Here is a 14,119-nt window from a genome sequence, read left to right on the forward strand (position 1 = left end):
ACGTAAATACCGTAATCTTACACGCCTGTCTGGACTTCAATCGGAGCATGAGGTTGAACAACAGTCAACACCAACAGAAAGCACCCTTTTGCATGATGCCATCACATCTTTTCGAATGGATGTACAGAACGGCCCTACTTTTGTCTGCACAGTGTGTCACAGAGCTTTGTTTTATAACCAGGTAAAGGAGTGCAATCATGAATGTTATCAAAAGAATCGAGCCATGGTTGATCGATGCTTAACAGGCAAATATGTACATACATGCAGCGAGCAGTGCAGTGCACTTGAATCATGTTGTGCACCAGATGAAAAGACAGAGTGGATTTGTTACAGCTGTCATGAAAACTTGAAGATGGGGAAAATACCAACCAATGCTGTAAACAATATGTTAGAGCTATCACCAATTCCTCCAGAGCTCAGTAATCTTAATATACTTGAAAGGCACATCATAGCACGGTATATACCATTTGCAAAAATAATCAGTCTTCCCAAAGGCCAGCAGAAATTAATACATGGTGCAATTGTTTGTGTCGCTTCGGAGATTGAGGCAACAGTCAACGCTTTGCCTAGACCCAGCAGCCAGTCACAGCTTTTGAAAGTGAAGTTGAAAAGAAGAATGAACTATACAGGGCATTACCAGTTCCAAACTGTAGACATGACCAAAGTATTACGTGCTTTATCAAAACTGAAAGAGATGCATTCAGAGTACAAGGACATAACCATAACTAATGAAACACAAGTTTTTGGGGATGGAATAAATAGCTTGGCAGATGAAAATGACATCAGTGCTGCAGGAGAGGTTGATCTAATGGAGACTGATGCAGTGGATGAGTTTGACATTACTGACCCAGGACATTCAGAAATAAATAGTGAAGGCAATCAGCCTAATAATGAAACCCATGAGTTACATGATAACCAAGATTCACTTGACACTGAGCAGGACACAAGTCAGCAAAATGGTGCATGCTCTATAGATTCATGCTTACAGCCAGCTGATATTGCACAGGAAATGATAACATTTGGTGAAGGTATATTCACTGTGGCACCAGCTGAAGGAAACAGACCAGTGAGTTTTTTCAGAGTTCCTAAACTAGAGGCAATGGCTTTCCCTGTGCAGTTCCCCACTGGAATGAACACTTTGGATGAAACACAAAGACCAATGAAATTATCGCCAAGCAGATATTTCAATGCACGTCTATTTTGTGTTGACAATCGATTTGCTCTCGACTCCAATTATATTTTTTTCGCACAATTTATCACAGAAATGCATTTGGCAAAGTCTTCTATGTCTATTCAACTGCGTAAAGGAAAACCTATGACCAGAGATGGACGCAAAATCACTGCAAGAATGCTCCGAGACAAACGTGAAGTGGAAAAACTGGTACACAACAGAGATGCCACTCGATTCATGCAGCCTTTGAGAGGAACACCTGCCTACTGGGAAAAAACCCTCAGAGACCTCTTTGCAATGCTTCGCCAGCTGGGTACCCCAACATTCTTCTGTACATTTAGTGCTGCTGAAATGAGATGGCCAGAGGTCATACAAACAATAAAAGCACAGCAAGGAGAGCAGGTTGACTTTTCTGAACTCGACTGGGCATCAAAATGTGAGATTTTACGTAGCAACCCTGTCACCACTATGCGCATGTTTGACAAGCGTGTTGATGCACTTCTCAGACACCTACTTTTGTCACCAGCACAGCCCATCGGTGAGGTCATTGACTACTTTTTTCGAGTGGAGTATCAAGCTAGAGGTTCACCTCATATACATATGTTGGTTTGGTGTAAGAACGCACCTGTATTTGAGGAGGACCCAGATGAGAAAGTGTGTGAATTTGTGGACAAGTACATAACATGTCAGCTGCCTGACCCAAATACAGACCCTGAGCTTTTCAAAATAGTGACAGAGGTGCAAACCCACAGCAAAAGGCACTCCAAGTCATGTAAGAAAGGAAATAAGCACTGTCGGTTTGGATTTCCGAAACAGCCTGTCGAGAGCACATTTATAACACGCCCAATGCCAGCAGAGCTCATGGATGAATCTGATGATGAATCTGATCATGACCGCTCTTCCATGTCTCCCGAAGACGCCAAAACTAAGCTGAGGCCATTATGGGAATTGCTGAATAATCCAACAGCATCATTTGAAAGCATCCCACAGCTACTTGCCCAATGCAACTTAAGCTATGAGGAATACCTAAACTTTGTCAGTTCATTAACAACGTCGAGTGTGCTAGTAATGAAACGTCAACCAAAGGACTGCTGGATTAATGGCTATAATGAGCATTTGTTAAGGGCCTGGAATGCAAACATTGATATTCAGTTCATCCTGAACCCTTATTCCTGTCTGATGTACATCTTATCATATATTTCCAAAGCTGAACATGAGATGAGTGAGTATTTGAAAAGAGTTGTCTCTGATACTTCTCAATCCAATACCTCTGACTGTGAGGAAATGAAACAAATCATGCAAGCATACTCCAAAAACAGAGAGGTTAGTGTTCAAGAGGCTGTTGCACGAGTCTGTAGCTTGAAACTGAAGTCTTGCTCTCGAAACGTGATATTTATACCCACTGATGACAATGCTTTGAAAATGAGCGTCCCTTTAAGGTACCTGAATGACAGAATCCCTGATTCAGAGAATGTTTGGATGTCCGGAATGGCAGACAAATACAAAAACAGACCAGATACACCAGAGTTTGCGACAATGTTTATGGCAGAGTTTGCTTCCACTTATAGAGTTGTGTATGGAAGGCAGAAACAAGGAAAAAAGGTTTTGCCACTTCAAAATGAAATGGGCTTCATTCAGAAGCGAACGAAAGGAAAGCCTGCCATTATCAGATACGCCCGATTTTCTGAGCAAAAAGCTCCAGAGAAATTCTATGGCACATTGCTCAAACTGTACCTCCCTTATCGCTCAGATTCACAGCTGAAACCCAGAGGTTTTCCAACATATGAGTCATTTTACACATTGGGTTCTATACGTCTTCCTGGAAGAGACTATAATGAGAGAGTAGTTTCTGTTGTCAAGGAGAACAGGTCACAATTTGAAAAGAACAGTGATGCAATAGAGAAAGCTATTGAGAACATAGAAGAAAATGGACCTATGGAGGATGCATGGACAACACTTGCACCTGAGACAGAGCTTCTTCGGCTTGAGTGCATTTCTGAGCGTGAGGAAATAAATCCAGACGAAATGAATGAACGGGATGACATTCCTGAATATAGCTCAAGTACCACAGACAGAGGAAGTGCAGCACCAATGTTTGAGGCTCCTCAAATCGACCCTACTGTAGTCCGTAACATGTATCAAAATCTAAATCAAACGCAGGCATCTATATTCTATACAGTGCGTAAGTGGTGCATGAGACGAGTGTGTGGACAGAGTGCCGATCAGTTTTTTTACTTTGTCACTGGTGGAGCTGGAACTGGCAAATCTCACCTTATCAAATGCATCTACACAGAGGCATCAAAGATACTCCGCAAGTTACCCCGCATCACAGAGGAAAGAGACATGTCCATGCCAACTGTCCTTCTCACAGCATTTACCGGCACAGCAGCTTTTAACATATCTGGCAAGACACTGCATTCTGTCCTGAAACTGCCAAGAAGCCTTAAACCACCTTACCAGTGCCTTGGAAACCGTCTAGATGAAGTGAGAGCAACCTTGTCCAATGTTGAAATAATTGTCATTGATGAAGTGTCCATGATATCAAAATCACTCTTTGCATATGTCAATTGGAGACTGCAAGAAATCAAAGGCAGCAAGAAACCCTTTGGCGGAGTCTCAATCCTGGCCTGTGGTGATTTCAACCAGATAAGTCCCCCTGGTAAAGCCAAACCTCTCTGTGTGTTTGAGGATCATGTTCTTGATATCTGGAAGGATCGATTCCAAGTAGTCACTCTCACAGAAATCATGCGCCAGAAAGATGATGTGCCATTTGCTGAGCTGCTCAACAGGATAAGGGTGAAACGCAAAGGAGAGGCATTATCTGAAGCAGACAGAGCTCTACTTGGCCAGGCCATATGTCAAGCTGATGACTGTCCCAAAGACATTCTGCATGTTTTTGCTACAAATAAACAAGTAAACCAACACAATGCAAACACAATATCTGCTCTATACTCTGAACTGGTCAACATTGATGCACATGACTATAAGAAAGATCTACGAACTGGTCGGATGGAAAGGCAGAGAGCACCTTTTGAAGGACGTAAAGGGGATTTACCAGACAGACTACAAGTTGCTAACGGTGCACGTGTGATGCTCATGAGAAACATAGATGTGGAAGATGGACTGGTGAATGGTTCATTTGGAAAGATTGGTAAAATTGTTTATCACGACCAAGATGGCAGATCACTTGTAAAAATGCTTGGTGTTGAATTGGACAGTCCCAATGCAGGGCAAAGACATCGCAATAAAGGACCAGAAGGACCAGACAATTTGGTATATATTGAAAGAGTAGAGGAACCTCTTAGTAAAAAGGGTGTGGTTCGTCACCAATTTCCAATGACTCTAGCCTTTGGTTGTACCATACACAAATGTCAAGGCATGACGACAGTTTCTGCAGTGGTCTCAATGCAGCGTATATTTGAACCTGGTATGGCATACGTTGCTCTCAGCAGAACTACCTCACTACATGGTCTACGCATAGTTGATTTTGATGAAAACCAAATATATGCTGATCCAGAAGTCACAGTTTCTGTAGACAGTATGCAAAAAGTTGAATTTGGAAACGCCATGCCCCTTCTTCACTGCCTCCCCACTCTGACATCACCATCTTTAACACTGATCCATCACAACACCGAAGGACTGTCAGCCCACATTGATGACGTGAAGAGACATCATGAACTGTGCCTCGCAGACATTTTGTGTTTTACTGAAACACACCTTTTTGGCACATTTGTCCCAGAAAATATCCAGTTGGAAAACTATCAAATGTATAAGCGCAACAGACATGTGTCATACTCTACTCTTTCACATTTTGCACAGAAAAATGGTGGGGGAGTTGCTATGTTTGTAAAAAACTATGTTCAAGCCCATCATGTGCCATACATACAGGGTGTGACTGATCTCGAATTCCTAGTATTGAAAGTTGTTGCTCCAGTTCCACTACTAATTGCAGTGATTTACAGACCACCAGATTACAACACAAACCTATTTTTGCTAAATCTCTGTCATTTACTGGAGTCTTTACATGTTATTGCTGATAGTCCAGTTATAGTCTGTGGGGATTTTAATGAGGACATGTTGACCAATGGAAGGAAGCCAATCTATGAGTTATTCCAGTCTAAAGGATTCACAAATCTCATTACCACCTCCACCACTGAGAAGAACACATTGTTGGACAACATCTTTATCTCTGATCCTCAGCACTGTGCCCATTCAGGTGTTCTACAAACATATTACAGTTATCATGATCCTGTGTTCTGTATTCTTAATTAATTTCAATTAGGGCTGTCAATCGATAAAAAAAAAGAATCTGATTAATTACATACTCCATGATTAATTAATCTAAATTAATCGCATATATAATTTTTGCTGAGAAAGTATTTTAAATATTTAAATTCAAATGAATCATTGAACAATCAGCATTAGTGACATTAAAGTTCAAAAACTATTTTATTATTATTTTCACTGTTCAAATAATGGCCATAATAATCTATGATATGAGCTAATATGCTGAGGAAATAAATTCAAAAGTGCTTCGGGAGGAATTTTTTTTACATACAAGGCATTTCAGGCCACAGATATAACCTAAGGGACACAATGAAAATAAATGAACACTCCCCTCAATGTCAATGTTGATGTGCGACTTTAGAGTATGCAAATTCCTTGCTGCAGACATTGCAGAGGACTTTATTTTAATCAACACTTTATTTTTATCAACACCATCAGGCCGTTTTTTAAAAGGAAATGTTCCAATCAGTGATCTAGGCAGCACATTTTCTTCTCTCCTTCATTTTACAATAATGGTTACTAACTAGAACGGCTCGGGGTCAAAGGTCATACGGAATCGATTAATCTGCGCTATTTTTATTAATCAGTTATTTTTTCTTAAATTAATTAATCAAAATTAATCAGTTATTTTGACAGCCCTAATTTCAATACATCATTTGACACTGCTCAAATCCGTTATATATCAACTTTAGAATGAGGGGAAAACATTAATGAAATATTATGTACATTTTTTGTCAAAAAGTGATTAACAATTGTGCAATGTAAACAGGTTACCAAAATCAGGGTTGTACCCTAGTCAAATATAAAATTCCATGACTTTTCCCAGACAAAAAACTGAATTTCAATGACTTACTTTAGATCAAATGGTACAATATATCGACCAATGATTTCAGACTGTGTAGCGTCCAAGAATCTTTTACTTTTTTAGAGCGGGAGATGAACAAATGGACATTGAATAATTCAAAGTTGGGCTACTCAAACAATAAAGCTGTCCTCCAAAGAGGAGGGGTGGTGGTGGGTTAATATAAACCTGACTGTACTACTGAGACCACTAGCATGTCTACCTGGATCATAGCTAAGCATATGTAAGCTTCCCCATGAGCTTAATATCCACCAAATGATATTTTACTAGTCATTCTCCTCCAACTTCACCCACTTAAAGCTTTACAGTGCTGGAGAGTATTTTGGTTACCTGATACTAATATTTAAGATTGATGTTTATGTATACATATTACATCCAGATCTTGGGACAATGTCAGGTTTTATACTGTTTTTACTGTTTTTAGCTGAACTGAATAATGAAATAGACCTTTGACTGCTTGTTTTCAATATCAAGATTAAGATCAGGATTATAATGCTATTTAATCGAAGGTCAAAGACTTCACACTCTACATCCAGTGGCTATTTGACTTGTATAGATTTGTGCTCTATGAACTGTCTCTGCCTGAATTTAAGGCTAATGATTTTGGAGAGATCTAAACATCAAACCTTTTACACGCTGACAATTTGAAACAGAAGTTTGTCTAAAAATCATAACCTTTAAAATCATATATTGCATTAATCAATTAAACAAACAATCCATATATTTTTTACTGATCTCATGTCATGAGCCCTCTCACTCCACCGGTTTACCACCTTAATTGGTTTCCATTATCTTCCACTCTGCTCACCACTCTCTCTACTCAGCCTAACTAGCTCCACCTGTCTCTGCTCTGCTCTGATTACTCTGCCAGCTGCAGCTCTGACTCCTGTTTTGTGACCCTGGACCTGCCTGAATCCTGACTACTCTTCTGCCCCAGAAGACCAGACCTGCTTTCTGCCTTAACGACTCCTGACTACTCTTCGACCCCGGTAACTCAGACCAGCCTTCTGCCTTTGCAACTATGATTTCGGATTTCCCTTGAACTGTACTTCTGCCTTGTTTCATCTGCCCTGTTGTGCCTGTGTCCCCCCCCCAGGACTTCCGGACCACCCACCAACCGGCTTCATAGGACGCCTCGCTGCCACTGGGGGGGACACAGACACAGCACATTGGACGGAACCCCTGTAACCCCGGTACCCCGGGAACCCCTGGAGCCTCTGGAGCCTTCACTCACTCCCTACTTCCCTTTCCCCTGAAGTTCAATAAACTTTCTGGTGTGACTCAATTGTGGTCCTCTGGTCGTCTGTCTGAACCGTGACATCTCATTTAATATCATATGAAGGAAAATGACCTTGGATGTTTAAACTAAATTTCTCTCTCTCACTTACTCCCTCATTGTGGTGCATGAACTATATTATAAATCGAATCTCTTACATTACGTCTGAATTCAATTTCACATCTTTGCATTTTCATGCACTGTATTTCCTTCAGGAAATGCTTTTCTAGTTACAGTGCATGAAAATGCACTGTACTGTTATTCCAAGGCATTTTATTATTACAGTGCATGAAAATGCACTGTACTGTTATTCCAAGGCATTTTATTATTACAGTGCATGAAAATGCACTGTACTGTTCTTCCTAGGCTTCTTCTTATTACAGTGCATGAAAATGCACTGTACTGTTATTCCAAGGCATTTTATTATTACAGTGCATGAAAATGCACTGTACTGTTATTCCAAGGCATTTTATTATTACAGTGCATGAAAATGCACTGTACTGTTATTCCAAGGCATTTTATTATTATTCTTCTTCTAACGCACTTAATGTAGCTTCAACCGTTTAACGTAGAAACTTCATTCAAACTATGTTACGTAGGTCTTACTTAGGACATGGGTGCTATGTATTTTTCATCTTTGTAACTTTTATACTTTTTAAACTATTAATTAAAAACTAATCAAAATTTCCCCATAGACTTAACATGGGCTGATGACATCACAATAGAGCCGTTAAGCAATTAGAATCCTATGGCAGGTGTTCGGGCCACCTGCATCAACTGCCAGTCTCAGGCTTTAAGCATACAAACTGGCCCTATTAAGACTACACATCCTGTTCAACTGCTTCCTCTGCCAAAAACTGTTTCAAAATAAAAGTCCTCACTACAATATTTCACTGTTAAACAATTTAAGCCTTTAAACTACTGAACTTTTTAACTGTTCAGCCATTGTAACTGTTACTTGTCATCAACTATGACTCCTACCCACTGTAGCTAGTTAGCTAAGTTAGCTAAGTAACTTGGTTAGCATAGTTAGCATGCTAGCATATTAGCATGCTAGTTAGCATGCTAGCTAGCATTTTTAGCAAAACTGCTAAAAATGATTAGCTAAGTTAGCTAAGTCACATGGTTAGCATAGTTAGCATGCTAGCATGTTAGCATGCTAGTTAGCATTTTTAGCAAAACTGCTAAAAACGATTAGCTAAGTTAGCTAAGTCACATGGTTAGCATAATTAGCATGTTAGCATGCTAGTTAGCATTTTAGCAAAACTGCTAAAAATGATTAGCTAAGTTAGCTAAGTCACATGGTTAACATAGTTAGCATGCTAGCATGTTACCATGCTAGTTAGCATAGTTAGCAAAACTGCTAAAAATGATTAGCTAGGTTAACAAAGTCACATGGTTAACATACTAAAAATGAAAACATTAGCTAAGTTAACTAGGTTAAGTATTATCCACCTATTTAACCGTTCAATCATTCCAACTATATTAAACCTTATCTACCAAGCAAATCATTTAACCATATAAACTATCCACCTATTTAACTGTTCAGTCCCTCCAACTATATTAAACCTCATATACCTAGCAACCATTATAGTTTGTTTTTACTCTGTATGATATTTTACATCATATTTTTTGCATTTTCATGCACTGTATTTCCTTCAGGAAATGCTTTTCTAGTTATTACAGTGCATGAAAATGCACTGTACTGTTATTCCAAGGCATTTTATTATTATTCTTCTTCTAACGCACTTAATGCAGCTTCAACCGTTTAACGTAGAAACTTCATTCAAACTATGTTACGTAGGTCTTACTTAGGACATGGGTGCTATGTATTTTTCATCTTTGTAACTTTTATACTTTTTAAACTATTAATTAAAAACTAATCAAAATTTCCCCATAGACTTAACATGGGCTGATGACATCACAATAGAGCCGTTAAGCAATTAGAATCCTATGGCAGGTGTTCGGGCCACCTGCATCAACTGCCAGTCTCAGGCTTTAAAGCATACAAACTGGCCCTATTAACCCTTAAAGGAGTACCGTCACACCGGTGTGACGGGAATGTTGAGAAATGAACGTTCTAAAGAATATCTGGGTTCATTGAATTCAACATAGAATTTTAGAACCTTCAATTGTTGCGGAACTTAGAATGTTCAAAAACCTACACCTTTAAGGGTTAAGACTACACATCCTGTTCAACTGCTTCCTCTGCCAAAAACTGTTTCAAAATAAAAGTCCTCACTACAATATTTCACTGTTAAACAATTTAACCCTTTAAACTACTGAACTTTTTAACTGTTCAGCCATTGTAACTGTTACTTGTCATCAACTATGACTCCTACCCACTGTAGCTAGTTAGCATGGTTAACATAGTTAGCATGTTAGCATGCTAACATGTTAGCATGCTAGTTAGCATTTTTAGCAAAACTGCTAAAAATGATTAGCTAAGTTAGCTAAGTCACATGGTTAGCATAGTAACTTCTAAAAACTTCTAGTTAACATTTTTATAAAACTGCTAAAAATGATTAGCTAAGTTAGTTAAGTCACATGGTTAGCATAGTTAGCATGCTAACATGTTAGCATGCTAGTTAGCATTTTTTATAAAACTGCTAAAAATGATTAGCTAAGTTAGCTAAGTCACATGGTTAGCATAGTTAGCATGCTAGCATGTTATCATGCTAGTTAGCATTGTTTATAAAACTGCTAAAAATGATTAGCTAAGTTAGCTAAGTCACATGGTTAGCATAGTTAGCATGCTAGCATGTTAACATGCTAGTTAGCATTTTTAGCAAAACTGTTAAAAATGATTAGCTAAGTTAGCTAAGTCACATGGTTAGCATAGTTAGCATGCTAACATGCTAGTTAGCATTTTTAGCAAAACTTCTAAAAATGATTAGCTAAGTTAGCTAAGTCACATGGTTAGCATAGTTAGCATGCTAACATGCTAGTTAGCATAGTTAGCATAACTACTAAAAATGATTAGCTAGGTTAGCTAAGTCATATGGTTAGCATAGTTAACATTTTAATATTGTTAGCATGCTAGTTTGCATAGTTACTTGGTTAGCATTATTATCTTTGTTAACATAGTTAGCATAACTGCTAGCAAACATTAGAGCCATTCCAACTGTTAGTTATCGTCAACTATCTGCCTAAAAATTTAACCATTTCAATTATCAACCTATTTAACTGTTCAGTCATTCCAACTATAGTAAACCTTATCTACCAAGCAAATAATTTATCCATATGAACTCATCATATTTTTGCATTTTCATGCACTGTATTTCCTTCAGGAAATGCTTTTCTAGTTATTATTATTACAGTGCATGAAAATGCACTGTACTGTTATTCCAAGGCATTTTATTATTATTATTATTATTATTCTTCTAACGCACTTAATGCAGCTTCAACCGTTTAACGTAGAAACTTCATTCAAACTATGTTACGTAGGTCTTACTTAGGACATGTGAGCTTTGTATTTTTCAACTTTGTAACTTTTATACTTTTTAAACTATTAATTAAAAACTAATCAAAATTTCCCCATTGACTTAACATTATGATTATGACATCACAATACGGCCGTTAAGCAATTAGAATCCTATGGCAGGTGTTCGGGCCACCTGTTTCAACTGCCAGTCTCAGGCTTTAAGCATACAAACTGGCCCTATTAAGACTACACATCCTGTTCAACTGCTTCCTCTGCCAAAAACTGTTTCAAAATAAAAGTCCTCACTACAATATTTCACTGTTAAACAATTTAACCCTTTAAACTACTGAACTTTTTAACTGTTCAGCCATTGTAACTGTTACTTGTCATCAACTATGACTCCTACCCACTGTAGCTAGTTAGCATGGTTAGCATATTAGCATGCTAACATGTTAGCATGCTAGTTAGCATTTTTAGCAAAACTGCTAAAAATGATTAGCTAAGTTAGCTAAGTCACATGGTTAGCATAGTTAGCATGCTAGCATGTTAGCATGCTAGTTAACATTTTTAGCAAAACTGCTAAAAATGATTAGCTAAGTCACATGGTTAGCATAGTTAGCATGCTAACATGCTAGCATGCTAGTTAGCATTTTTTTCAAAACTGCTAAAAATGATTAACTAAGTTAGCTAAGTCACATAGTTAGCATAGTTAGCATGCTAATATGTTAGCATGCTAGTTAGCATTTTTTATAAAACTGCTAAAAATGATTAGCTAAGTTAGCTAAATCACATGGTTAGCATAGTTAGCATGCTAGCATGTTAGCATGCTAGTTAGCATTTTTTTCAAAACTGCTAAAAATTATTAGCTAAGTTAGCTAAGTAAAATGGTTAGCATAGTTAGCATGCTAACGTGTTAGCATGCTAGTTAGCATAACTGCTAAAAATGATTAGCTAGGTTATCTAAGTCACATGGTTAGCATTGCTAACATGCTAGTTAGCATAACTACTAAAAATGAAAACATTAGCTAAGTTAACTAAGTTAAGTATTATCCACCTATTTAACCGTTCAATCATTCCAACTATATTAAACCTTATCTACCAAGCAAATCATTTAACCATATAAACTATCCACCTATTTAACTGTTCAGTCACTCCAACTATATTAAACCTCATCTACCTAGCAACCAATATAGTTTGTTTTTACTCTGTATGATATTTTACATCATATTTTTTGCATTTTCATGCACTGTATTTCCTTCAGGAAATGCTTTTCTAGTTATTATTATTCTTCTTCTAACGCACTTAATGCAGCTTCAACCGTTTAACGTAGAAACTTCATTCAAACTATGTTACGTAGGTCTTACTTAGGACATGTGAGCTTTGTATTTTTCAACTTTGTAACTTTTATACTTTTTAAACTATTAATTAAAAACTAATCAAAATTTCCCCATTGACTTAACATTATGATTATGACATCACAATACGGCCGTTAAGCAATTAGAATCCTATGGCAGGTGTTCGGGCCACCTGTTTCAACTGCCAGTCTCAGGCTTTAAGCATACAAACTGGCCCTATTAAGACTACACATCCTGTTCAACTGCTTCCTCTGCCAAAAACTGTTTCAAAATAAAAGTCCTCACTACAATATTTCACTGTTAAACAATTTAACCCTTTAAACTACTGAACTTTTTAACTGTTCAGCCATTGTAACTGTTACTTGTCATCAACTATGACTCCTACCCACTGTAGCTAGTTAGCATGGTTAACATAGTTAGCATGTTAGCATGCTAACATGTTAGCATGCTAGTTAGCATTTTTTGCAAAACTGCTAAAAATGATTAGCTAAGTTAGCTAAGTCACATGGTTAGCATAGTTAGCATGCTAGCATGTTAGCATGCTAGTTAGCATTTTTTGCAAAACTGCTAAAAATGATTAGCTAAGTTAGCTAAGTCACATGGTTAGCATAGTTAGCATGCTAGCATGTTAGCATGCTAGTTAGCATTTTTTGCAAAATTGCTAAAAATGATTAGCTAGGTTAGCTAAGTCACATGGTTAGCATAGTTAGCATGCTAACATGTTATCATGCTAGTTAGCATTTTTTGCAAAACTACTAAAAATGATTAGCTAAGTTAGCTAAGTCACATGGTTAGCATAGTTAGCATGCTAGCATGTTAGCATGCTAGTTAGCATTTTTAGCAAAACTGTTAAAAATGATTAGCTAAGTTAGCTAAGTCACATGGTTAGCATAGTTAGCATGCTAACATGTTAGCATGCTAGTTAGCATTTTTAGCAAAACTACTAAAAATTATTAGCTAAGTAAGCTAAGTAACATGGTTAACATAGTTAGCATGTTAGCATTGCTAACATGCTAGTTAGTATAACTACTAAAAATGAAAACATTAGCTAAGTTAACTAAGTTAAGTATTATCCACCTATTTAACCGTTCTATCATTCCAACTATATTAAACCTTATGTACCAAGCAAATCATTTAACCATATAAACTATCCACCTATTTAACTGTTCAGTCACTCCAACTATATTAAACCTCATCTACCTAGCAACCAATATAGTTTGTTTTTATTCTGTATGATATTTTACATCATATTTTTTGCATTTTCATGCACTGTATTTCCTTCAGGAAATGCTTTTCTAGTTACAGTGCATGAAAATGCACTGTACTGTTATTCCAAGGCATTTTATTATTACAGTGCATGAAAATGCACTGTACTGTTATTCCAAGGCATTTTATTATTACAGTGCATGAAAATGCACTGTACTGTTATTCCAAGGCTTTTTCTTCTTATTCTTCTGATTATTCTTCTTCTTCTAACGCAGTTAATGCAGCTTCAACCGTTTAACGTAGAAACTTCATTCAAACATTGCCGCGTAGGTCTTAATTAGGACATGTGGGCTTTGTATTTTTCATCTTTGTAACTTTTATACTTTTTAAACTATTAATTAAAAACTATCAAAATTTCCCCATTGACTTAACATTAGATTATGACATCACAATACGGCCGTTAAGCAATTAGAATCCTATGGCAGGTGTTCGGGCCACCTGCATCAACTGCCATTCTCAGGCTTTAAGCATACAAACT

Source organism: Alosa pseudoharengus, unplaced genomic scaffold, assembly GCF_046254945.1.
Source record: "Alosa pseudoharengus isolate Yale_2024_CS ecotype anadromous, Long Island Sound unplaced genomic scaffold, YU_APseudo_1.1 YU_APseudo_1.1_scf_27, whole genome shotgun sequence".
Taxonomy (NCBI): domain Eukaryota; kingdom Metazoa; phylum Chordata; class Actinopteri; order Clupeiformes; family Clupeidae; genus Alosa; species Alosa pseudoharengus.